The following is a 25,925-nucleotide window of genomic DNA, read 5'->3' as shown; positions in this document are numbered from 1 at the left end:
CCCGGTTATTGGGGGGCACTAGGGGGGTGCTGGGAGGATCCCAAGGGGTGGAGCTGAGTTTGGGGGGGCAGAACTAGCCCCGGGATGGATCAGAATGGGGACCCCCCTGTGTTCCCCCTGTGTCACCCCACTCTGGGGGGGCTCTGGGAGGGCACCGGCCCCTCAATAGGCACCCAGCTCACCCCAAAAGGTGCTGGGACCCCCCCAAATCTCCCCAAAGCCTCTCAAGCACCCCCAGACACACTCAGAGCCCACCCAGGACCCCACCCAACCCCTTTTCTGGGGGGGCTTCTCTGGGCACTGGTGGTGCTGGGAGCCCCCCCCGCTGTGGGCGAGGAGCTCTCGGGAAGCGGGGGGTGGGAAGGGGGAGGTCGGTGGGAAAAGGGGGGTCAGAGGGGATAAAAGGGGTGGTGGGACCCCAAACTGAGTGGGAGGGGAGTGGGAACTCCCAAAAGTGGAGAGGGACTGAGGTTTATGGGGAAAGGGTAGGAGAGGTGAAAAGAGTTGGGAAAGGGCAGGGTGGGACCCCCAAACTGAGCATGAGAGGGCTGAGGAGTCGGGGGGATGATGTGGAAGGGGTGTGGAAAAATGTCAGGATTGGGCCAAAAAACTGACCTTGGAGGGGGTGGGGATTGAAGGGACAATGGAAAAGTGGAAAGAAAAGGGAGAACGGCGGAAAAGGGGGGGGTGGCCTGGCAGGTCCAACGATCCCATGGAGGTCTTTGGGCCCAAAAGTGCTGGGAAAGCAGGGTGCCCTGGTAGAAAGGGACGGACTGACAGTCACTGGACTCCAGGGGTTGCCTCACCATCAGGGGGTTCATTCGGGGTGGGAGCAGCGGCCGAAGCTCTTCCCGCAGTCGAGGCAGTCCTAGGGCTTCCCTTACTGGTGGGTCCGTTGGTGTCTGGTCAAGTGGGAGCTCTGGGTGTAGCTCTTCCCACACTCCCCACACTTGTAGGGCCTCTCTCCGGTGTGGATGCGCCGGTGCCTGATGAGGGTGGAGTTCTGGTTGAAGCCCTTCCCGCAGTCGGTGCAGCGGAAGGGCCTCTCCCCTGTGTGTGTCCGCTCATGCACGAGGAGATCTGAGCTGCCCCTAAACCTCTTCCCACATTCCAAGCACTTGTAGGGCCGTTCCCCAGTATGGATGAGCTGGTGGGTGCGGAGGTTGGAGCTGACACTGAAGCTCTTCCCACATTCCCTACACAAGTAGGGCACTTCGCCAGTGTGGATGCGCTGGTGGGTGCGGAGGTGGGAGCTGCTCCTGAAGCTCTTCCCACATTCCCCACACATGTAGGGCCGTTCCCCAGTGTGGATGTGCTGGTGGGTGCGGAGGCTGAAGCTCTGGTTGAAGCTCTTCCCACATTCCCCACACGTGTAGGGCCGTTCCCCAGTGTGGATGTGCGGTGTGCAGGTGAGCTGCTGAGTCTGCACGGAGGCTGTGAAGCTGCTGGTTGAAGCTCTTCCCACATTCCTCACACGTGTAGGGCCGTTCCTCGGTGTGGATGCGCTGGTGTCGGGTCAGGGCAGGTCTCTGCTTGAAGCTCTTCCCACATTCCCCACACTGGTAGGGCCGTTCCTCGGTGTGGATGTGCTGGTGTCGGATCAGGTGGGAGCTGTCACTGAAGCTCTTCCCACATTCCCCACACGTGTAGGGCCGTTCCCCAGTGTGGATGTGCTGGTGCCTGAGAAGGTCGGAGCTCTCCCTGAAGCTCTTCCCACATTCCAAGCACCTGAAGGGCTTCTCCCTGCTGGGAGGCTGCTCAGGGACCACCAGCTCGGAGCTCCGGCTCAAGCTCCAGTCGCCTTCCCGGCACAGGACGGGTCTTTCCTCCTCAGAGCTCCCTGGGCTGGCTTTGCAGCCCCTCCTCCAGGGGCATCTCCGGGCCTTTTCCTCCCCGCTGCCTTCCTGCGCCGGGGAGCCCTTCAAAACGGCCTCTCCCAGCAGGCTCTGCTGGGGGGATTTGTCCTCCGTGCTCTCTGTCCTCAGCTCGGGGCCTGGGGCAGGAAGGAAGAAGGACAGGCAGGGGATTTGCCTCCGGCCCAGAGGGAAGGCCAAGCACATCCCCCAAATTTGGCCCCCAGGCACCACAAGACAGGGCCAAAGGAGCACTGACTTCCTCCTCACCTGCCTGGGGGGCCCGTGGCCTCTTCCTCTTCCTCTCAGCAGCCTCCTCCTCCATCTGCCCAAGCTTTGGGAAGGACAAATCCTGCTGGGGGGAAACAAGGGCTGAGCGCATTGGCTTGGGGGTTCCTCCTGCCCAAGTCCATCTCTAGAACTCACCCAGCATCCTGGGAGCATAAAAACCTCCAAAACACCAAAAGCCCTCCCAAAAAAACTCCTCCCCCAGAACTTCAAGGTTCAGACCAAAAAAACCCCTTCCAGCAGTTCCCCCTTATCAGATCTCTCACCTCTGAAGTTCTGGGGAATCCCTCCTATTTGGGCTGCTGGGGGGGTCCCTCGTGTATTGGGGGATGCCCCTCTCCAGGGTCCCTGCCCTCTCTGGGTTCCTGGGGGTCCTGGATTTCCTCCCCCTCCAGGGTCCCCCTGCTTAGGGATATGGGGGTTTTGGAGGCCCCAGGGGTCCCTTCTCCCCTGACTCTTTGCTTTGGGGAGCTGGGTCTCTCAAGGGTCCCACCTCTCCGGAGTCTCCGCCTCTCCAGGCTGCTGTAGGTCCCGGGAATCCCAGGGGTCCCCCCTTCTCCGAGTTCCCCTTTCTCTGGGGTCCCCCTGTCTGGGCTGCCGGGGGTCCCAGGACTCGCCCTTCTCCAGGTTTCCCACTTCAGTGTCCCAGAGGACCCAAGGTACCCCCTCTCCAGGGTTCCTGGGGGAACCCTAAAAACCTCCTGTCCCTGCAGGTTCCCCCCTTCATGACTTCCATTCTGCTGGGGGTCCTGCGGGTCTGGGACCATCCCTCTCTGCACTCCCCACTCCAGGGGTCTCAGCAGCCCCCACCGGCTGTTCCTCCTCCTCTTCCCCCTCCTCCTAGTTTATACAGGGGGATACAGAAGGTTCAGGAATAGAGGTGGGTTTCTTGGCTCTTGGTAGTTCTTTTGCGGCCTGGGTCCCCCCTTGCCTGGCCAGTCCCAGTTTGCCAGACCCCAGACCCCTCTTTCTTTGACTCCAGGACCCCCCTGACCCCACTTTCCTCACCATCCCACCTCTCCCAGTCCCTGCATCCCCCTGTTTCCTGGCTGGCCATCCCCCATCACCTCAGCCCCAGACCCCCTTTTCCTTGACCCCGGGACCCCCTGAAGCTCCTTCCCCGATCCAACAGCTCTCCCAGTTTCTCCCTTCCCTTGACCCTAGGACCACCCTGACCCCCAAATCTCCGGGTCTCCCCAGTTCCCCACTCCTGGCTTATCCTGCAGGGTGGTCCTGGGGTGCCCCAGGGACCCCCTGAACTCCCCATTCCTGTACACCAGATCCCCCCTGAACCCCCTTATGTGGGACCAGGAGCCCCCTGCATCCCCTTTCCCAGCCATCCCACCTCTCCCAGACTCCACACTCCCTTTGCCTTTACCTTGGGACTCCCTGGACCCCCAGTCCTGGGCATCAGGACCCCCCTGCACCTCTTTCCAGCACTGGGACTCTCTTTCATCCCCTTCCTCAACTCCAGGAACCCCTGCAAAAGCCCCTTTCCCGGGCCTTCTGCCTCTCCCAGCCCCCAGGCCCCTCTTTTCCTTGACGCTGGTACTCCCTGGATCCCCATTCCTGTCTTTTCCAGAATCCTGAATCCCCCTTTATTTGTTGTTGTTTTTGAACACCGGGGGAACCCCTGAACCCCGTTTTCTGGCCGTTCTCCCAACCCCTCCACGAGACTCCCTTTTCCCGACACTGGTGACCCCCGTGCAGAGGCTCTCCCTGGACCCCCCATCCCACCTCTCCCGATCCCTGCCCTCCCCTTTCCTTGGCCCTGAGATCCCCCCCAACTCCCCTTTCCCAGCACTGTGCCCCCCGGCAGCCCCAAGATTTACCCCAAAACACCAAGATTCACCCCAAAAAAGCACTCCCAGGGTTTCCCCCTCTTCAGTCTTCCCACTTTAGGAAACCGCGGCGGGGGTAGGGGGGGAATTGGGGAACTCTGGGAGTGTTGGGGACAATCAAAGAGTTCCTGACACGTGGCCGGGGCCTTTGTTCGGCCCGCCGGGAATCGACAACAAACCTCAGTCCCGGGAGTGCCCCCTGGCCGGGGATAAAGTGATGGGGACACGAAGGGACCCCCACGGGAACCTTTTTCCCGCTCTCCCAACTCCCCTCATTCCCTTCTCCCACCCTATTCCCGTCGCTCACCCCTCCCCCCACCATCAACCCCGGCTTCCTCCCCTCCCCACCTCGGTCGGTTCGGGAGGGACCCACCCCCTCTCTCGCTCACTTTGGGGGTCCCACACCCCCCTTTCTCCTTCCCCTCTCCCTTTTTCCCATCGTGTCCCCCAAACCAAACCCCAACTTACCGGGCGAGCTCCTCGCTCGTGGAACGGAATGGGGGGAGGAGGAGCGGGAGGAGGAGCAGGAGGAGGGGCGGGAGGAGGAAGAGGAGGAGGGAGAGGAGGAGCATCTTCCCCCCCAGTCCATCAGGTGGCCGGTGGGAGTGGGGGGAGTTCCCCTCAGATATTTTGGGGGAGGGGTCTCCGGCGTGGCTTTTGTGGGGGGAGACGTTTGGAGCTGGCGGGACTCCGAAGCTGAGCCGCAAATGCCCCTCGGGCGGACATTGAGGGGACCCCGGGATGTGGGTTTTTTTGTGTGTGTGGGGATCCCGGTGTGGGTTCCCGGCAGAGCCCCAGGGGTGGGCGGGGGGATGCAGGGACCCCCGCGCGGTGGGGGCTGCTGTTCCGGGTTCAGCCCGGTCCTGGCGGGGGGAGGGGGACGCAATGACACCTTTTTTAGGGACCCCGGAGTGGGGGGAGCAGAGAGCGGCCACAGCGGAGCCGGGGGGATCCCCCGACAGGGGGCGCAATGGGGGGCATAGCGTGAAGAGGGTGAACACAGAGGGCTGGGGGCCGGGGACCCCCGGACCCTGAAACAGGGGGACTCCGAGAGGGTGATGACCAAAAAGGCACCAAAAAATGAAATGGGATACAGAAGGCCCAGAGCCAGGACTTTGCAGGCTTGAAGGATTCAGGTCACCTAATGGGGGAGGTCTCTCAGCAATTCAACATTCCGGGGCTTTTTCAGCATCAAGGGGGGACCCCCCGGGATCCCAGGATCTCCAGCAGCCCAGAAAAGGCAGAACCCCAGAAAGGGGGGACTCCAAAACACAAGGGACCTCCCAACAGCCAGAACATGGTGGGGGAAGACCCCCAGAACCCCCAAAAGTTGGGGAGACCAGAGGGAGTGAAACGTCTGGAAGGGTTTTTTAGAGCCTTTCCCACGTGTCTCCCTTTGAGTGGCCATGGTCTCCCTGTCTGTCAGCACTGTCGTGGGTGTCTGCCTGAAGCTCCATCCCCTCCCCGCTGCTGGAGCTGCCGGTGGCAGTTCTGTGCTCGGTGGTGCCTCCATGGGAGGAACCAGGCCCTTGAGAGTGCCTTGATTTAATGTTTCCCAAAAAGGGGTGCCCTTCGCCACGATCACTGTGTGTTTTAAGGAAATCAAGTGCCCTGCACTGACTTGAGTGTCCAAAATGCATCCTCAGCCCTTCTCTGGCGCTGCAGGGGCAGTGCCTTTGTGCAGAGGAGGAGGGAGGAGACTCTCAGCACAGCAGCACGGCCAGGGCCAAGGGTACTTGCTCCTTCCACGTCTGCTCTTCCCAGCTCCACCCTCCCCTTTTGTCCCACCAGGTTCCAAAATGCCAAAAAGAACTGGGTAGACCTGAGGGCAAAAAAACCAAGGAGTCCTGAGGGCCAAAAAGAATCAGACAGACCTGAAAGACAAAAAAGAACCAAGTAGACCTGAGAGTGAGAAAGAACCGGACAGAACTGAAAGACAAAAAGAACCAAGTAGACCTGAGAGTGAGAAAGAACCGGACAGAACTGAAACCCAAAAAGAACTGGACAGATCTAAGGGCCAAAAAGAACCAGGTAGACCTGAGGGCCAAAAAGATCCGAATAGATGTGAGGGCCAAAAAGAACTGGGCAGACCTGAGGGCCAAAAAGACCCAGAGAGATGTGAGGGCCAAAAAAGAACTAGGCAGACATGAAACCAAAAAAGGACCAGACAGACCTGAGGGCCAAAAAGAACCGGGTAGACCTGAGGGGCAAAAAGAATCAGACAGACCACAGAGCCAAAAAGAACTGAGTAGACCTGAAGGTCAGAATAACCAGGCAGAACTGAGGGCATAAAGGAACCATACAGACCCAAGGGCCAAAAAGAACCAGACAGACCTGAGGGCAAAAAGAACTGGGTAGACCTGAAACCAAAAAAGAATCGGGTAGACCTGAGGGCCAAAAAGAACCAGAGAGACCTGAGGGCAAAAAAGAACTGGGTAGACCTTAGGGCCAAAAAGAATCAGAAACACCAGAAGGTGAAAAAAAATATGGGTAGACCTGAGGGCCAAAAAGAACCGGATAGACCTGAAAGCCAAAGAGAATTGGGGAGACCTGAAGGCCAAAAAGAACCAGACAGATATGAAAGCCAAAATGAACTGGAAAGATCTGAGGGCAAAAAAGAACCGGGTAGACCTGAGGGCCAAAAAGAAATGCAAAAACGTGAGGACCAAAAAGAACCGGGTAGATCTGAGTGACAAAAAGAACCAGACTGACCTGAAGGCCAAAAAGAACTGGACAGACCTGAGGGCCAGAGAGAACTGGGTAGACCTGAAGGTCAAAAGGAACCAGGTAGACTTGAGGTCCAAAAACAACTGGGTACACCTGAGGGCCAAAAAGAATCAGAGAGACCTGAAGGCCAAAAAGAACTGGGGAAACTTGAAGGCCAATAGGAAGTGGGTAGACCTTAGGGCCAAAAAGAACAGGGTAGATCTGAGAGCCAAAAGAAACTGGGTAGATCTGAGGACCCAAAAGAACTGGGGAGACGTGAAGACCCAAAAGAACCGGGGAGACATGAGGACCCAAAAGAACCGGGGAGACCTGAGGGCCAAAAAGAACCGGACAGATCTGAAGGACAAAAAAACTGGACAGACCTGAAGGTCAAAAAGATTCAGAAAGTGCTGAAGGCCAAAAAGAACTGAACAGACCTGAAGACCAAAGATAACCAGACAGACCTGAGGGACAAAAAGAAGTGGGTATAGAACTGAGGGCCAAAAGGAACTGGGCAGACCTGAAGGCCAGAATGAACTGGACAGACCTGCAGACCGAGCCATGCCCCGGAGCCAGGCAGGCCTGATAAACCAAAGGAGCTGGGAAGACCCGGCAACGCCATCCTGCCCTGGGCCTGGATTTCAGTACCAAAAAACACTTTTGGGAAAAAGTAGGTGGAGTGGTGGGAAGGGGCAGAGGCAGTAGAGCCCAGCATGGAGCCACCAGTTCCAGGTACAACCTCCTCACCTGCTGGCAGAGTGCAGGAGCCAGAGCCCTTTGCCGGGTCCGGCTCCCGGTGCTACTGGGGGCTTTTGTCTTTGGTTTTGGGATCTGATGTGAGGGATTGTTTCTGTGGTGGTGGGTGGCAGAGGGGCTGAGGGATTGGGCTCGAGAGGGACGCCTGTCCCCTCCAGTAACAAAGCCAGACAGGGATCAGGTGTTCCTGCTGGACTCAGAGACCAGGTCTACCTGCTGGGATAAGACATCAGGTCCACCTGCTGGTCTTCGAAACGAGGTCTACCTGCTGGGCTTAGAGATCAGGTCTACCCTCTAGGCCAAGGAGACCAGGTCTACCTAGTGGGATCAGCAACCAGGTCTGCCTTCTGAGGTGAGAGACCAGGTGTTCCCCCTGGGCTGAGAGACCAGGTCTACCCCCGGGACAAAAGACCAGGTTTACCTGCTGGGTTCAGAGACCAGGTCTACCTGCTAGACTAAGAGACCAGGTTTACCGGCCGGGATAAGAGACCAGGTCTACCTGCTGGGCACAGAGACCAGGTTTATCAAGTGGCACCCAGGGAAGGGAGGGAGGATCACCGTGCTATGTTCCATCACTGTCTCCAGCTCCACTCACTGGGCACAGACAGCAGGTGTAGTGGGTTGGCCCTGGCTGGACCCCCTAAAGCCTCTCTCTCACTCCCCTCTGCAACTAGAAAGAGAAGAGAAAAAGAGCACCAAAGGATTCACAAGCTGAGAGAAGAGCTGGGACAGGTCACTCACTGAGCACCTTCAGGGGCAAATCAGACTCCAAGTGAAACCTCAGAATAAAAGAACCGCTGAGAGAGACTTTGCACCTTTAAGCAGCAAGGTATTTGTGTTTATTCAATGCTGGACAAACTTGCTGGGCTCAGAAGTGCAAAAGCAAGCCATTTTATACACTCTAGATCCATGGTTACACCCTGGCTCTGGGCCCCTACATCTAATTCAAACACCTAGTTTACCTGATTTCTCACCTTGTGGCCTATTGTATACTATTCCCTGGCACTCCTTCTATAATGACACTCTGGTCTCCAGTGAGCAGAAGAGAACATGATTATTAACCAGTGCTCCTAAGATGTTCTAACAGCAACACAGGCAGAGCAAACCTCGGGCAATTACCTTCTCCTGGCTCAACAGGGCAAGGTATACCAACTGAGCCACCTCCTTTTATGCCTTTTTGCCATCACAACTGAATTTATTACGAACACAATCAGAGCAAGAGAGCGAGAAATAAAATCATCTGGAAAACATCTTTCCCTCCCCACCCCTCCTTCCTTGCAAACTCCACCTCCTCCCCCCCAGCGCTGCAGGGAGACAGGGAATCCATCCCCATTTGGCTGTGGAAGATGGGCCAGAGAGAATGAGAATCGTGGAAATATTTAACTTGGAAAAGACCTTGGAGATCATCCTTGCCAAAGAGTCTCGAGGTGCAGGAAGGACTCCCTGGCTTTCTAAACATCCCAGGGAAGGGTTTTTAGGCGCAGCTGAATCCTCTCTCAGCTCCGGACTGTGTTAGCAGTTTAAATTTAAAGGAATTCCAGAGCTCTTAAACCACTTTGTCCCACAGGTTTTTAATGATGGCAAAATGAGAATATTTATATAAAATGAGTAATTTACATGATTTACAAATGATTAGACAGAAAACCTTAATCAGAACTATTCACTGCACAACATAAACACTAAATAGAAACACTAAAAAGCTACTAGTAGATCATAATGTAGCACAAAGTACTACAGTGCACTGTGACAAAGCAATTATTGAAGCAGTTATATTAAAGTTAGTGAAAAGAAATAATTATTAAGTAGAGATCTGATGTAACTCACCCAGACCAGCGCTCGTGGGGAGATCTCTCTGCCTCCAGGGGTGACCTTGGAGGGTGTCCCCAGCCAAGGCAGGAATCTCCACGCACACCCCAGGGAGGGTTTTGTCAGAAAGAGCCTGACTGCGTGAGAGGGGACTGGACTTCTTATAGTATAAAGTGATTGACTGTCAGTCACACCTTTCCAGGCCAGCTCTCAGCTTATCTGTAAAATCACACTTGAAAAAGCAAAGTTTGACAAACCAGGATGGTTTTAGCACAGTTAACACCAAGAAAACACCCTGGCTACAGCAGTTGATCTTGTGTGGTAGCTTGATTATGAGCTGGATTGGATCTTGGGTCTGGTCAGGGTGGGACTATCCAGCCAGGGGTCTTCCCAACGTGGGTCACCGGGGATGTGGGTCCCCAAGGTGAGTTCTCCAACAGGTGATGGAGTTGGAGCAGTGGCCGAAGCTCTTCCCACAGTTGGGGCACTCCTAGGGCTCCTCTTACTGGTGGGTCTGTTGGTGTTTGGTCAAGGTAGAGCTGTGGGTGAAGCTCTTCCCACACTCCCCACACTTGTAGGGCCTCTCCCCGGTGTGGATGCGCCGGTGGGTGATGAGGTGGGAGTTCTGTTTGAAGCCCTTCCCGCAGTTGGTGCAGCGGAAGGGCCTCTCCCCTGTGTGTGTCCGCTGGTGCTTGAGGAGACTGGAGCTGGTCTTGAAACCTCTTCCCACATTCCAAGCACTTGTAGGGCCGTTCCCCAGTGTGGATGAGCTTGTGTTTGATCAGGGCAGAGCTGTGCCTGAAGCTCTTCCCACATTCCCCACACATGTAGGGCCGTTCCCCAGTGTGGATGCGCTGGTGTCGGATCAGGTCGGTGCTGTCCCTGAAGCTCTTCCCACATTCCAAGCACTTGTAGGGCCGTTTCCCAGTGTGGATATGCTGGTGTTTGACCATGCTGGAGCTGTGCCTGAAGCTCTTCCCACATTCCCTACATGTGTAGGGCCGTTCCCCAGTGTGGATGTGCTGGTGGCTGAGGAGTTGGGAGCTCTCCCTGAAGCTCTTCCCACATTCCCTACATGTGTAGGGCCATTCCCCAGTGTGGATTCGACGGTGGGTGCAGAGGTGGGACATCTGGCTGAAGCTCTTCCCACATTCCCTACACGTGTAGGGCCATTCCCCAGCGTGGATGAGCTGGTGACTGAGGAGGTGGTTGCTCTGCCTGAAGCTCTTCCCACATTCCAAGCACATGAAGGGCTTCTCCCTGCTGGGAGGCTGCTCAGGGACCACCAGCTCCGAGCTCCGGCTCAAGCTCCGGCTGCCTTCCCGGCACAGGATGGGTCTTTCCTCCTCAGAGCTCCCTGGGCTGGCTTTGCAGCCCCTCCTCCGGGGGCGTCTCTGGGTCTTTTCCTCCCCGCTGCCTTCCTGCGCCGGGGAGCCCTTCAAAACGGCCTCTCCCACCAGGCTCTGCTGGGGGGATTTGCCCTCCATGCTCTCTGTCCTCAGCTCGGGGCCTGGGGCAGGAAGGAAGAAGGACAGGAAGGGGATTTGCCTCTGGCCCAGAGGGAGGGCCAAGGACATCCCCCCAATTCTGGCCCCTACAGGCACCACAAGAAAGGGCCAAAGGGGAAGTGACTTCCTCCTCACCTGCCTGGGGGGCCTGCAGCTTTTTCCTCTTCCTCTCAGCAGCCTCCTCCTCCATCTGCCCAAGCTTTGGGAAGGACAAATCCTACTGGGGGGAAACAAGGGCTGAGTGCATTGACTTGGGGGTTCCTCCTGCCCAAGTCCATCTCTAGAACTCACCGGCCATCCTGGGACCATAAAAACCTCCTAAACAACAAGTTTCAGCCCCCACCCCCAAAAAAAACCCAGAACTCTAAGATTCAGACCAAAAAAAAACTCTTCCAGGAGTTCCCCTCTCAGGTCTCTCCACTTTGGGGTTCTGGGGGTCCCTCCTGTTTGGGCTGCTGGGTATTGGGTACTCCCCTCTCAAGGGTCCCTGCCCTCTCTGGGTTCCTGGGGGTCCTGGAGTTCCCCCCCTCCATGGTTTCCCTGCTTAGGGATGTTGGGGGTTTTGGAGGCCCCAGGGGTCCCTTCTCCCCTGACTCTTTGCTTTGGGGTGCTGGAAGTCTCAGGGGTCCCACTTCTCTGTGGTCTCCCCCTCTCCAGGTTGCTGGGGATCCTGGGAATCCAAGGGGTCCTCCCTTCTCTGGGACCCCTTTCTATGAGGTCACTTTGTCTGGGTTGCTGGGGGTCCCAGGACTCGATCTTGTCCAGGCTTCCCACTTCAGTGTCCCAGGGGTCCCAAGGTACCCCCTCTCCAGGCCCCCTTTTCAGGGTTCCTGGACTCCCAAGATTCCCCTTTCTGCAGGTTCCCCCCTTCCCAACTTCCAGGCTGCCGAGGGTACCGCAGGTCTGGGACCGTCCCTCTCTACTCTCCCCACTCCAGGGGTCTCAGCAGCCCCCACCGGCTGTTCCTCCTCCTCTTCCCCCTCCTCCTGGCCTGGGTCCCCCTTGCCTGGTCAGTCCAGTTTTCCAGACCCCAGACCCCTCTTTCTTTAACTCCAGGACTCCCTGCCCCCACTTTCCTCACCATCCCACCTCTCCCAGTCCCTGCATTCCCCTGTTTCCCTCACCCTGGGGACTCCCAGCCTCCCATTCCTGGCCGGCCATCCCCTGTCACCTCAGCCCCAGCCCCCTTTTCCTTGAGTCCAGGACTCCCTGAAGCCCATTCCCAGTTCCCACAGCTCTCCCAGTTTCTCCCTTCCCTTGACCCTGGGACCACCCTGACCCCCAAATCTCCAGGTCTCCCCAGTTCCCCACTCCTGGCTTATCCTGCAGGGTGGTCCTGGGGTGTCCCAGGGACCCCCTGAACCCCCCATTCCTGTGCACCAGATCCCCCCTGCACCCCCTTATCTGGGACCAGGACCCCTCTGCACCCCCTCTCCAGCACTCAGACTCTCTTTCAGCCCCTTCCTCAGCTCCAGGAACCCCCTGCAATCCTTTCCCAGCCATCCCACCTCTCCAAGTCCCCAAACCCTCCCTTTTCCTTGACCCTGGCACACCCTCCACCCCCATTCCTGACTTTCCCAGGTCCCAACTCCTCCATTCCTCAACACCCAGGAACCCCCTGAACTTGCCTTCCTGCACATCCCGGATCTCTCCACCCAGTGAACCCCCTTTCCCTGACACTGGAGGCTGCTGGCACCCCCTTATTCTCCACTAATATCCCCCTGCAACCTTCTTTCCCGGCCCTCCTGCCTCTCCCAGCCCCCAGGCCCCTCTTTTCCTTGACACTGGTACTCCCTGGACCCCCATTCGTGCCTTTTCCAGACTCCTGAATCCCCCTTTTTTTTGAAGTTGTTGTTGTTTTTGAACACCGGGGGACCCCCTGAACCGCGTTTTCTGGACCTCCTCCCAACCCCCCCACGACCCTCCCTTTCCCCGACACCAGTGACCCCCCTGCAGAGGCTCTCCCTGGACCCCCCATCCCACCTCTCCCGATCCCTGCCCTCCCCTTTCCTTGGCCCTGGGATCCCCTCCAACTCCCCTTTCCCAGCATTGTGCCCCCGGTAGCCCCAAGATTTACCCCAAAACACCAAGATTCACCCCAAAAAAGCACTCCCAGGGTTCCCCCCTCTCCGATACCCCCACTTTGGGGAGCCGCAGCAGGGGGCGGGGGGGAATTGTGGAACTCAGGGAGTGTTGGGGACAATCAAAGAGTTCCTGACACGTGGCCGGGGCCTTTGTTCGGCCCGCCGGGAATCGACAACAAACCTCAGTCCCGGGGGTCCCCCCGGCCGGGGATCAAGCGATGGGGACACGAAGGGACCCCCACGGGAACCCCTTTCCCGCTCTCCCACCTCCCCTTATTCTCTTCTCCCACCCTTTTCCCGTTGCCCACCCCTCCCTCCCCCATCAACCCCGGCTTCCTCCCCTCCCGCCCTCGGTCGGTCTCTTTGGGGGTCCCACCCCCTCTCTCGCTCACTTTGGGGGTCCCACACCCCCCCCTTTCTCCTTCCCCTCTCCCTTTTTCCCATCCATTCCCCCCAAACCCAAACTTACCGGGCGAGCTCCTCGCTCGTGGAACGGAAAGGGGGAGGAGGAGCGGGAGGAGGGGCGAGGAAGAGGAGGAGGAGAGGAGGAGGAGAGGAGGAGGGAGAGGAGGAGCATCTTCCCCCAATCCCTCACGTTGCCGCGGGGGAGGGAGAGCTCCTCTCAGATATTTTGGGGAGGGGCCTCCGGGGTGGTTTCGGGGTGGGGGGATGTTTGGAGCTCCGAAGCTGAGCCGCAAATGTCCCTCAGGAGGACCTTAGGGGACTCCTGGAGGTTTGTTTGTTTTTTTTACGGGGAGGGGATCCCGGTGTGGGTTCCCGGCAGAGCCCCGGGGATTGGGCGGGGGGATGCGGGGACTCCCCCGCGGTGGGGGTTGGTGTTCCGTGGTCAGCCCGGTCCCGGCAGGGGGAGGGGGGACGCGATGACACCCTTTTTTAGGGACCCCGGAGTGGGGGAAGCAGAGAGGGGTCACAGCAGAGCTGAGGGACCCCCCCGGCTGTCGGAGAGCGTGGAGAGGGTGAACAGAGAGGGGTGTGGGGGGACTGGGGAGCCCCGGACCCTGAAACAGGGGGCTCTGAGAGGGTGATGGCCAAAAAGGCACCAAAAAAAAGTCCAAAAGTTAACAAGGGTAGAGCTGGTAGAGCTCGTACTGTGTGCTCTCCCTGCTCTGCTGGAAGAATAAATCAGGTAAATGAGACCTTGCAATGGGATACAGAAGGCCCAGAACCAGGACTTTGCAGGCTTGAAGGATTCAGGTCACCTAATGGGGGAGTTCTCTGAGCAATTCATCATTCCAGGGCTTTTTCAGCATCAAGAGGGGACTGCCCGGGATTCCCGGGACCTCCAGCAACCCAGAAAAGGCAAAACCATGGAGAGAGAGGCCCCCCAAAACACAGGGACCTCCCAACAACCTGAACATGGCAGGGGACCTCCAGAACCCCCAAAAGTTGGGGGGTTCCTTTGTTCCTCCAGATTTCCTTTGTGTTCTGTGAGGTTCCAAAATGTTTTGAGGTTTCTTTTGTTCTTTGAGGTTCCCAAAATGCTTTGAGGTTCCTCTTATTCCACCAGTTTCCAAAATGCCAAAAAGAACCAGGTAGACCTTAGGGCCAAAAAGAATCAGGCAAACCTGAGGGCAAAAAAGAATCAGGCAAACCTGAGGGCAAAAAAGAATCAGATGGATCTGAAGGCCAAAAAGGACAAGGTAGACCTGAGGGCCAAAAAGAACTGGGGAGATCTGGGGACAAAAAAGAACGAGACAGACCTGAGGGCCAGAAAGAACAGGGTAGACCTCAGGACCAAAAGGAACCCGACAAACCTGAGGGCCAAAGAGAATTGAGGAGACCTGAGGGCCCAAAAGAACCAGACAGACCTTAAGGCCAAAAAGTCAGGGAATACCTGAAAGCCAAAAGAACAGGTAGACCTGAGGGCCCAAAAGAACCAGACAGACCTTAAGGCCAAAAAGAACTGGATAGACCTGAGGACCAAATAGAACGGGACAGACGTGAGGGCCATTAAGAAGCAGGTAGAGCTGCAGGACAAAACGAAGCAGGTAGACATGAGGGCCAGAAAAAACCAGGGAGATCTGAGGGCCAAAAGGAACCAGATAGACCTGAGGGCTATAAATAACTGGACACTGCTGTCCCCACGGGTGTTACCATTGTCCCCTGTGATGTCACTGCTGTCCCCAGGTTGTCACCCATGTCCTGTGGGAGGCACCACTGTCCCTGAGATGTCACTGGTCCCCAATGATGTCACCACTGTCCCTCTGATGTCACCGTTGTTCCCAATTAGGTCACCATTGTCTCTGTGATGTCACCATTGTCCCTGTGATGTCACTGGTCTCCACTGATGTCACTGCTGTCCTCACGGGTGTTACCACTGTCCCCTGTGATGTCACTGCTGTCCCAGGGGTGGTCCCTGTGTTTCTAATGATGTCACAGCTGTCCCTGTTATGTCACCACTCTCCACTGTGATGTCACTGGTGTCTCTGTGATGTCACCCTTGTCCTTGTGAAGTCTTCAATGTCCCCAGTGATGTCACCAATGTCCACATTATATCACGGCTGTCCCTTTGTTTTCACAATTCCCCTATGCCATCACTGGTCTCCAGTGATGTCACTGCTATCTCTGTCATGTCACCACTGTCCTCTGTGATGTCATCAACGTCCCTGGTGATTTCACTTGTGTCTCTGTAATGTCACCAATGTCCCTGTGATGTCACTGCTCTCTCTTTGACAGCACCACTGTCCCCAGCAGTGGCACCATGTCCCTGTGATGTCATCGATGTCCTTGTGATGTCACCAGACCCCTTTGATGACACCAATGACCACGGTGATGTCACTAGTCTCTCTGCGATGTCACAACTATCCCCAGGAGTGGCACCATGTCCCCATGATGTCACCAATATCCCTGTGATGTCACCAGACCCCTGTGATGTCACTGGTCCCTAATGATGTCCCCCGCTGTCCCTGTGGTGACACCACTGTCCCCTGGATTGTTACCGATGTCCCCAATGATGTCACCAATGTCACTCTGGTATCTCGGATATCCCTGTGATGTCACCAGTGTCACCGATAATGTCACTGGTGTCTCTGTGATGTCACCCTTGTCCTTGTGAAGTCATAGATGTCCCTAAGAATGTTACTGATGTCCACGTTATATCACGACTGTCCCTTTTTTGTCACCAGTCCCCTGGGAAGTCACTGGACCCAATGATGTCACCTCTGTCCTCTGTGTTGTCACTCTCATCCCCTGTGATGTCACCAATACCCCTGTGACATCACGACTGTCCTTTTGTGGTCTCCAGTCCCCTGTGATATCACTGTTCTCTAATGATGTCACTGCTGTCCCTGTGACATCACCAGTGTCACCGATAATGTCACTGGTGTCTCTGCAATGTCACCCCGTCCTTGTGAAGTCACCGATGTCCCCGGTGATGTCACTGATGTCCTTGGGAGATCACAGCTGCCCCTTTGTTGTCACCAGTCTACTGTGCTGTCACTGGTCCACAATGATGTCACTGCTGTCCCTGTATTGTCACCACTGTCCCTTGTGATGTCACCAATGTCCCCCATGATATCACTGGTGTCTCTGTGTGGTCATCCAGGTCCCCTGTGATGTCATCAATATCCCTGTCACCAGTCCTCAGTGATATTTCTGGTCCCCAATGATGCCATTGCTGTCTCTGTGATTTCACCACTGTCCCCAATGGTAGCACCATGTTCCCGTGATGTCATCGATGTCCCCTGTGATGTCACCGATGTCCCTGTGATGTCACTGATGTCCCTGCGATACCACGGCTTTCCATTTCTTGACAAAAATCGCCTATGATTTCTGATGTCACCACTGTCCCCTCTGATGTGACTAATGTCCCCAGTGATATCATTGGTGTCTCTGTGTTGTCACCTCCACCCTCTGTGATGTCACCAATGTCCCTGTGACATCACAGCTTTCCCATTGCTGTAAGTAGTCCCCTGTGACTTCACTGGTCTCCAGTGATGTCACTGCTGTCCCAGTGATATCACCACTGTCCTCAGATGTGCCACCATGTCCCTGTGATGTGACCCACGTCCCAGTGATGTCACCAGACACCTTTGATGTCACCACTGTCCCTGTGACATCATTGCTGTCCCTCTGTTGTGTCTCTGATGTCACTGGTCCCCAATGAGTTCCCTGCTGTCTCTGTGATGTGACCAGTGTCCCCTGTGATGGCACCAATGTCCATGATGATTTCACTGGTATCTCTGTGATGTCACCACGGTCTCCTGTGATGTCACTAAAAGCCCTGTGACATCATGGCTGTCCCTTTGTTGTCAACAGTTCCCTGTGAGGTCACTGGTCCCTATTGATGCCACCGATGTCCCTGTGATGTCACCATTATGCCCTGTGATGCCACCAGTGTCACCGATAACGTCACTGGTATCTCTGTGATGTCACACCTGACCTTATGATGTCACCAATGTCCCCTGTCATGTCACTGATGTCCCTGTTGATGTCATTGGTGTCTCTGTGGTGTCACCACTGTCCCCACCAGTGACACCAGGTCCCCGTGATGTCACCGATGTGCCTGTGACATCACTGCTGTCCCTTTGTTGTTATCAGTCCCCTGTGATGTCACTGTTACCCAACGATGTAACCTCTGTCCCTGTGATGTCACCACTGTTCCTTGTGATGTCACCCATGTCCCCGATGATGTCACTGCTGTCTCTGTGATGTCACCCTGTGGTGGTTTTAATCTAGGCCTTCCTTGGTTACCAGTTTGTAACCAAGGAAGGGGCAGTGTTCCCAGTATTCCATACGATTTTTACATAAATCAGGGTATAAATAAGAAGGGAGGAGAGACCTTCACTCTCTTCTCTTCCAGCAAGGTTTGGGAACAGTGGGTCCCTGCGTTGGTCTCGCTTATCTAAGGCTGAGGCAAATGTTGCCAGGACCAATTAATGCAGGATGGTGCTCTAATGACAAAGGTTATTTCTGTTGCTGCTTTTGTTACACTCTGTAATATCTTCTGTAGAGATCAGAGCTGGCAACCAGAATTCCAATGGCACTCTTGTTTCATTTTTCAGACTTTGCATTTCAAGACTGGTGAATTTTATTGGAAAACTTTGAAACGGTTGTAACAAACTGCCTCAGAAATTTTATTTTATTTATTTCTGAGGCAGAATTTTCAAACATATCCTTTGAGTGTGCAAAAATTATAAAAATATACAAAAATACATAAAAATATCTAACAAAACATAAAAAATATAATAATATATAAAAATATAAAAATACATTAAAAAATCAATTTGTTGCCACAGAAGCACAGCATGCAAATATGGCATCCAAATATACCGATATTTACACCAGAAAGCTTTGACTCAATGGGTAGAAGCCCTTTTGGAGCCCGATAGTTTGATCCCCATTTAATTAATTTTTAGAACTCAGGAGCTGGACTAGAAGGTGCTGAGGGGTCCCTCCCAGCTCAGCACATCCCACGATTCCATCCCCCAAACCACTGAACCGCGTCACTCATGGCCAGCTCCAGACGCCGCTGAAACACCTCCAGGGACGGCGACTCCACCTGGGCGAGCTCTTGCAGCGCCCGAGCGCCCTGTGGGTGCAAACAACTCTTCCGATCCCTGCCCTGGCCCTGCCCGGCCTCAGCCCGAGCCCCTTCGCTCCTGCCAGCGCAGGCTCCTTCCCAGCAGCCGCCTGAGGAGGAGGCGGCTCCCGGCTCCCCTGTGCCCCCCGGCCGGCCCCGCTGCGTCCCCGCTCGGCTCTGCATGGGGAGGGAACGCGCCCGGCCCGGCCGAGACCCCGCGGGGGCCGCGCCCCGGGGGCACTGACTGGGGGTCGCTCACCCGGGGTCGCTCCCCAGTGCCCACTCGGGGGGGAGCTCCCCCGGGGGGCCCTTGGCGGCGGTGGCTCCCTGGGGTCGCTCCCTGTAGGTCCCTCCCCGCGGGTCCCTCCCCGGGGTCTCTCCCCGGGGCCGCTCTCTGTGCCCGTCCGGCCGCGGCCGCTCCCAACTGACCGAGGGCACCTCGGCCGGGGCCGGCCCCGGCTCTTGGTACCGCCCCCTCCCCCGCCCGACCAATCCCCGCCTCGCCCTGCCCACTCCGCGTCCTCCCATTGGCTGCGCGCGCCCAGCCCATGGGGCGAGGAGCGCGCGGGGAGGGTTCGACGCCACGTGACCCGCGGGGGGGGTTGGAACAGGGGTGAGGCGGGGAGCGCTGGGCGTTGCCTGGCAACTGATGAGTCATCAGCTACGCGCGCTCCCATTGGTTAAAAAATGCTTCGGGCCCTTCTCCGACTGATCCCCCCAAGCCCAAAATCCGGGACTGAGGAAAATGGAAAACTTTACTGGCAACACTGGGAGTAGCTGGGCAAGAGCAGAGTGACAGTGGAGGGGGGGGGGGACACACGACCCCCCCCGAATCAGCGCGGGGACAGGGCGGGTCCCTGGGGGGCACTGGGAGAGAGGGGGGTACTGAGATGGGCTAAGGGGCACTGGGAGAGAGAGGTTTTGGCCCCTTTTACTGGGAGCTGGAACCCCCTGCAACCCCTTCCTGGGTCTCTTTCCCCCCCAAAGCCATGAAGAGGTTTTTGGGTCTCCCTTGAGAGTCACAGCCAATGGGATGGCGCTGGTTTAATGACGTCACTTGTTTCTAGGCAGAATATTTCCGCCCCTGTGAGACTCCTCCAATAGAACATCATTAGTTATGTGACGCCACTGTCGCCAGGCAGAAGTGGTGACCGCGGGGGCTGCCGGGAGCGGGGCGGTGGTCGCGAGGGGGGGGTGGATCCCGATCGATCTGGATCGGTTGGGATCGACCGAGATTTGGGGTCTCCTCCCACCACGATGTTCTTCACGTGCCGACCCAACGAGGCCAAGGTGGTGTTGGGTGAGTTTGAGGGTCCCGACGGCTCCTGTGGAACCCCCAAATCCCCCGAAGACTCCTGGGAAACCCCCAAAAAACCCTCTGCGATTCCTGGGTCCCCCCCAACCCCCTCCTTGGGGTCTCACCTCTATCCTTCTCCCTCCCCGCAAGTCTCCGGGGAATCCCCCAACCCCACTCTCCCCCTGCCCCCCCCCAAATCTCCCAGGACTCCCCAAGCCCTCCCAAACCCCCTCCTGGGGACCCCCTGTATCGCTTCATTAGGATCCATGGCCAGAACAAAGACAAGCACAACAGTCATTCAAACACTACAAAAAATCTTTTATTGCAGTGAGAGTAAAAACACTACTAGCTAAGATGATCAAAAGCTAAAAAAGAATACAAAAAACCTACTATTTCAGTTAGCTTTCACAGAATACTATGAGCAGCTTTTATTACAGCATTAGCTAGTAAAAAGGGAATTAAAGGGATACAAAAAAAAGGATATAAAATGTTTGCTTTCTTGGTTGCTTCCTATCAAAAAACTGTGCTCACCTGCACAGACAGGCCAGGCCTACCAGGGTCTGCAGGGCTGGTCGGTGCCCGTGCTTGGTGGAGCAGCACAGTGTGGATGGAAGGATGAGCATTGCTCCACCCAGCAGTGCTGACACCGCATTCCATCAGCTCTACATTACACTACGTAGGGCCAGGACGCAGCAGAAGGTGGTGCTTGAGTGGCAGCCAAACAGTGCCCATTCATCACCTCATGGCAACAGTCTGGGCGTGCCCCACTGTAGGGCAAGGGGCCAACGACCCCTGCCCACATCATCTTCCTCTCCATCACCTTCCTCAGCCCTATGGACGACCTGTACCATTGTGTTTCAAGGGGATTTGTATCTCTCTTGCAGAGTGGAGCCAAGCCAAGGAGGAACTCAGCTCTGATAATGGGGGACATCCAGTTGACTTCGTTAAAGGCACAATGGGCCTTACAGTGAACTTGTGCAATAAAATCACATTGTACAATGTTCTGGCTGGTTTCACACCCCAATATAATCACTTTCTCACCCCTCTGTGCTCCATTGAACATCTAAATCAAAAGTACTCCCCTTAAACCATGGTAACCATTATGCATTCTCATTGATATTTCAGTTACCATGGCAACAACTGTGCATTCTCATTGTGATGTCGGTTACCATGGCAATCGTTATGCTTTTTCATTGTCACATCGGTTGCCATGGAAACCATTATGTATTCCCAATTTGACCTCAGTTACCATGGAAAGCATTGTGCATTCTCATTCTGACGTCATTTACCATGGCAACCATTGTGCATTCTCATTGCGACATCGGTTACCGTGGGAACCATTATGCTTTCTCATTGTGACCTCAGTTGCCATGGCAACCATTGTGCATTCTCACTGCGACTGAGTTGCTATGGCAACCATTGTGAAATCTCACTGTGACCTCATTTACCATGGCAAACATTGTGAAACCTGATTGTGATGTCAGTTGACATGGCAGCCATAGTGCATTCTTCTTGTGATGTCGGTTGCCATGGAAACCATTATGTATTCCCATTTTTACCTTGGTTACCATGGCAACCATTGTGCATCTCAATTGATATGTCAGTTACCATGGCAACTATTGTGTATTCTCATTGTGACCTTGGTTACCATGGCAGCCATTGTGCATTCACATTGTTACAACGGTTACCATGGCAACCATTGTGCATTCTCATTGTGACTTTGGTTACCATGGCAACCATTGGACATTCCAACTGTCACCTTGCTTATCAGAGTAATCATTGTGCATTCTCATTCTGATGTCGCTTCCCATGGCAACAACTGGGCATTCTCATTGTGACATCGGTTACCATGGCAACCATTGTGCATTCTCATTGTGACCTCGGTTACCATAGGACCCATTATGCTTCCTCATGGTGACCTCGGTTGACATGGCAACCATTGTGCATTCTCACTGTGACATCGGTTTGCATGGAAACAATTATGTATTCCCACTTTGACCTCGGTTACCATGGTAACCATTGTGCATTCTCATTGTTACGGTCGGTTACCATGACAACCATTACATATTCCCATTGTTTCCTCGGTTACCATGGCAACCATTATGCATTCCAATTGTTACGTTGGTTACCATGAAAACCATCTATAACACACAGACAATATAAGAATGTCATAGATTATGCTTCTCCATTGTTTCTGCCCATCAAAATCTTCCTATCAAACAATCTCTGTCAGCTCTCTGCCAGAAGTTCTCACCAGGACTTCCCACAGCACTTTTCCTGCCAAAAGATCCTGCCATTGTTTATGGTTATCATATCTCCTCCAACATCTGAACTGGCTACGTGTCAAGAAACCACGTTCAACCTCCTTTGAACACTAGAAAAGTTGAGGACAAATTTTGGAAAATCAGGGAGAGGAAAGGGACAAGAACTGGTGACTGTAGCTGAGAATCTCTCCCCACCTCCCCTCACCTTTTCTCCACCACCGCGTGCTGCCTGCCTGCCACCGGAGACTGGAACTGTGCCGGCCTGGAGAGAGCTGAGACCACCGTGCCACATGTGGGAGTTCTACCTTATCCTTCTACCCTGACCATATTTCTAAGGCCCAAAGCTTCGGCTGAGCAGAGACCCTGCACGGCCTGGGAAAGGGGCGTGAGCGGTGAAACCACACATGGTGCATTGCAGAGAACTAAAGCTGTCAGACCCCCTGCAGCTACAGAGACAACATCCAAAAGCTACAGGGGCAGTGAAAAAAAAAGGCAGAAACTGCTGCTCCCCACACACATAGACCAGCTCAGTGAGAAAAGGTACTTTTCAGTGGTATTTTTTCTCTGCTTCTAGGAGTAATCTTAGCAGTTTCCGACCTTTTCTTATTTTTTCATTTGTCTCTGCACCTCTTAGCAACCAATAAAATCAGGTTTTGGTATCAACAGATAACTTGTGTGAGTTTAAGTTTTCCTTAAGGCAATATTAAAATTTGAAGTTCTTTCTGCAATATTTAAGCAGATTGTAACAGCGGACCATGGAAAAGTGGGAGGAACAGGGAGAAGGGTGGAAAAGGGGGAGTGGTCTGGCAGGTCCGATGGTCCCATGAGGGTCTTTGGGAACAGGGTGCCTTGGAAAAGGGGGTGGCCCCCTGAGCTCCCAAATTACTGTGGGGTGCTGGGGGCTGCTGGGTTATGTCAACAGTTTCAGTTCAGAAGAATTACAGAGGTGGGACTGAAACACTTTTGTTTCCCAGGTTTTAATGATGGCAAATCACATCTATTGATAGAAATGAATTATTTAGGGTTACAAATCATCAGACAAAAGATCTTCATCAGAATTATTTACTGCACAATAGAAACACCAAAACTACCACTAGTACAGTATAAGATAGGACAGTGCTCTACACTAAAGCAACTGTTGAAGCAATTCTACTCAAGCTGGCACCAAAGCAAGAATTATGAATTAGAGAGGGATGGAACTCCCCCAGACCAACGCTCGGGGGGAGATCTCTGCTCTCAACCTCCAGCAGGGACCTTGGGGGGTCCCCAGCCAAGGCAGGAATCTCCACACAACCCCCAAGAAGGGTTCTGTTGGCACAACCTGCCCCTGGCAAAGGGGACTGACCCTTTCTGGTAGAAAAGGATGGACTGACAGTCACTGGACTCCAGGGGTTGCCTCACCATCAGGGGACCATTCAGGGTGGGAGCAGCGGCCAAAGTTCTTCCCGCAGTCGGGGCATTCGTAGGACTTCCCTTGCTCGTGGGTCCGTTGGTGTCTGGTCAAGGCAGAGCTGCAGGTGAAGCTCTTCCCACACTCCCCACACTTGTAGGGCCTCTCCCCGGTGTGGATGCGCCGGTGGGTGACGAGGGTGAATTTTCGGTTGAAGCCCTTCCCGCAGTCGGTGCAGCAGAAGGGCCTCTCATCTGTGTGTATCCGCTCATGCACGAGGAGGAGATTGGAGCTTGTCCGAAACTTCTTCCCACATTCCAAGCACTTGTAGGGCCATTCCCCAGTGTGGATGAGCTGGTGGGAACGGAGGTACGAGCTGTCCCTAAAGCTCTTCCCACATTCCCTACACGTGTAGGGCCGTTCCCCAGTGTGGATGAGCTGGTGGCTGAGGAGGTGGGAGCTGTCCCTGAAGCTCTTCCCACATTCCAAGCACCTGAAGGGCTTCTCCCTGCTGGGAGGCTGCTCAGGGACCACCAGCTCGGAGCTCCGGCTCAAGCTCCGGCCGCCTTCCTGGCACAGGACGGGTCTTTCCTCCTCAGAGCTCCCTGGGCTGGCTTTGCAGCCCCTCCTCCGGGGGCATCTCCGGGCCTTTTCCTCCCCGCTGCCTTCCTGCACCGGGGAGCCCTTCAAAATGGCCTCTCCCACCAGGCTCTGCCGGGGGGATTTGTCCTCCGTGCTCTCCGTCCTCAGCTCGGGGCCTGGGGCAGGAAGGAAGGACAGGCAGGGGATTTGCCTCTGGCCCAGAGGGAAGGCCAAGGACATCCCCCAGATCCAGCCCCAGGCACCAAAAGACAGGGCCAAAGGGCCACTGACTTCCTTCTCACCTGCCTGGGGGGCCCGTGGCATCTTCCTGGCAGCCTCCTCCTCCATCTGCCCAAGCTTTGGGAAGGACAAATCCTGCTGGGGGGAAACAAGGGCTGAGCGCGTTGGCTTGGGGGTTCCTCCTGCCCAAGTCCATCTCTAGAACTCACCGGGCATCCTGGGACCATAAAAACCTCCAAAACATCACTATTTAGCCCCAAAAACCCCACTCAGGAGCTCCTCCTCTCTGGTTTCTCCACTTTGGGATTCTGGAGGTCCCCCCTGTCCGTGCTGCTGGGAGTCTCGTGTGTATTTGGGGTGTCCCCTCTACAGGGTTCCTGCCCTGTCCAGGCTGCTGGAGCTCCCAGGAATCCAAGGCTCCCCCATCTCCCAACTTCAGGGTTCTGGGAGACTTCCAAATCACCAAGATTCAGCCCACAAAAACACAAACCATAAAGATTCAGGCAAGACCCCCTCAGAAAGAGCAAGAAAACCCCTGCCCCACAAACTGCAAAAAGTTGAGATGTAGCTGAAATATACTCCAAATTATGAAGATTAGGCCAAAAAAATCTCCCCCACAAGTTCCCCCTCTCTGGTCTCTCTCCCATGGGGTTCAGAGGGTCTCTCCAGTCTGGGATGTTGGGGGTCCCAAGGGTCCCTCCTCTTCTGACTCTCACCTTCGGGGTGCCGCCTTCCCAGACATTCCCCCTCTCCAGGTTCTCCACCTTGTTGTCCCAGGGATCCCAGGGGTCCCCACTCTCCAGGCTTCCCCTTCTCCGCTCCCCCTGTTTCAGGCTCCCGGGGGTCCTGGGGCTCCTCCCTCTCTGTGCTCCCCCCTCCAGCCTGCCGGGGGTCCCCCAGCTCCGGCATCGCCCGCTCCGCCCTCCACCCTCGACAGCTCCCAGGGGGACCCCAAAACTGCTGTGTCTGCCCAGCCAGCCCCGGGTTGACAGTGGCCCTGACCCTGTCCCTGCTCCTCCCTGCAGGCTCCGTGGCCAGGCACACTTTGTGTTCCTGGGTGCCACCAGCTCAGCAGCTGCAGCCGCTCCAATCAGCGCCCGCAGCTCTGCAGCAAAGCCCCAGCTCACCTGGCACACAGGGCATGCACACAGCACCTTCTCGCTGCTGGGCACTCCCAGCTCAGCCTCTTCCCCAGCACGGGGTTCTCCTGCCTCAGCACCACCTCTGCCTTCCACTTCTTCTCAGGGCCACCTCAGGGCCAGCTCTGGGCTCACCTCTGGGCCATTGCTCAGGGCCACCTCAGGGCCTGCTCTCCAGGACAGGAACCTGCAGGGAGGGCAGATGATGTGCAAGCCCAGGGGGGCCTGCTTGCACTGGCCTGGGGGCTTCTTTCTCCTTCCACAACCACCCCACATCTTCTCCTGCTTTTCTAACCCCACATCTTTGCAGACTGACCTTGTCTCTCTGTCTGCACAGACACATCTATCCCCTGTGGACAGAGCCTCCAGCATGTGCTGCCCTGGCAATGGCACCCAGAGAATCCCAGAATCAGCCGGCTTGGAAAAGACCTCCCAGATCATCAAGTGCACCCCTTGATCCAACCCCGCCGTGGTTCCCAGACCGTGGCACGGATGCCCAGGGGAGGGGCTTTGGGGATGAGGGCTCTCCCAGTACAGCCCAGTGCCCCCAGTACAGCCCACTGTGTTCCTGTCCCAGGGTGCCAGGTGATCCCCCTTTGCCAGGGGTTTGATTGGGATTTGGGGCATTT

The 25,925-nt window shown here is 55.6% G+C and overlaps 2 pseudogenes; both read right to left on the bottom strand.

Moving 5' to 3' along the window:
* Nucleotides 1–769: 769 nt before the first annotated feature.
* Nucleotides 770–25,618, bottom strand: LOC126643948 (zinc finger protein OZF-like; annotated as a pseudogene).
* LOC126643949 (zinc finger protein 501-like) lies at nt 8,997–25,708 on the bottom strand (annotated as a pseudogene).
* Between the last annotated feature and the right edge of the window lie 217 nt (nt 25,709–25,925).

Source organism: Myiozetetes cayanensis, unplaced genomic scaffold, assembly GCF_022539395.1.
Source record: "Myiozetetes cayanensis isolate MyiCay16 unplaced genomic scaffold, myiCay2020 scf280, whole genome shotgun sequence".
Classification (NCBI taxonomy): domain Eukaryota; kingdom Metazoa; phylum Chordata; class Aves; order Passeriformes; family Tyrannidae; genus Myiozetetes; species Myiozetetes cayanensis.
This window is presented reverse-complemented; position numbering and strand designations above follow the sequence as displayed.